The sequence below is a fragment of the Aulonocara stuartgranti genome, assembly GCF_965226115.1.
Source record: "Aulonocara stuartgranti genome assembly, chromosome: 6".
Classification (NCBI taxonomy): domain Eukaryota; kingdom Metazoa; phylum Chordata; class Actinopteri; order Cichliformes; family Cichlidae; genus Aulonocara; species Aulonocara stuartgranti.
Genome location: NC_138944.1, coordinates 5,991,984 through 5,992,452, shown reverse-complemented (window position 1 = coordinate 5,992,452; position 469 = coordinate 5,991,984).

The window sequence follows — 469 nt, the reverse complement described above, 5'->3', positions numbered from 1 at the left end:
TCAATGCTTGAAAGACAAAATTTCCTGTATTACATTAGCCTACATATAGTTGTAACTGAATTTCATTTACTTCTTTGAATTTTATTTTAAAGGAAGTACATTTTGTAATCTTCTTTCTTCATTTCTTCTTTGTCTTTAGGCAGAATTAAGTTTTTTCTTGTATTCTGCTGGAATCAATGTGCATGATTCACAGTTTATACAGCTTCTTGATTCATTCTTTCTCTTAATCGAGCTGTTTTAGCAGCACCCCCTTTAAGCCTCTGTAACGCGTGGTTGAGCAGTGAAGGCAGAAATGAAGGACCTTTAAAAGAGTTCAGCAGTTCAAGCGTCTTTTTAACTGTCCCTTTCCCATTACAACAGTGGATTAGTGCAGCAGATTAACAGTGCAGGTCAATTTGGCCAAAACTAAGAAAATGACTTAAAGTAGATTGGAAAAAAAATGTAATTGGGAATCTCTAGCAATGAAGAT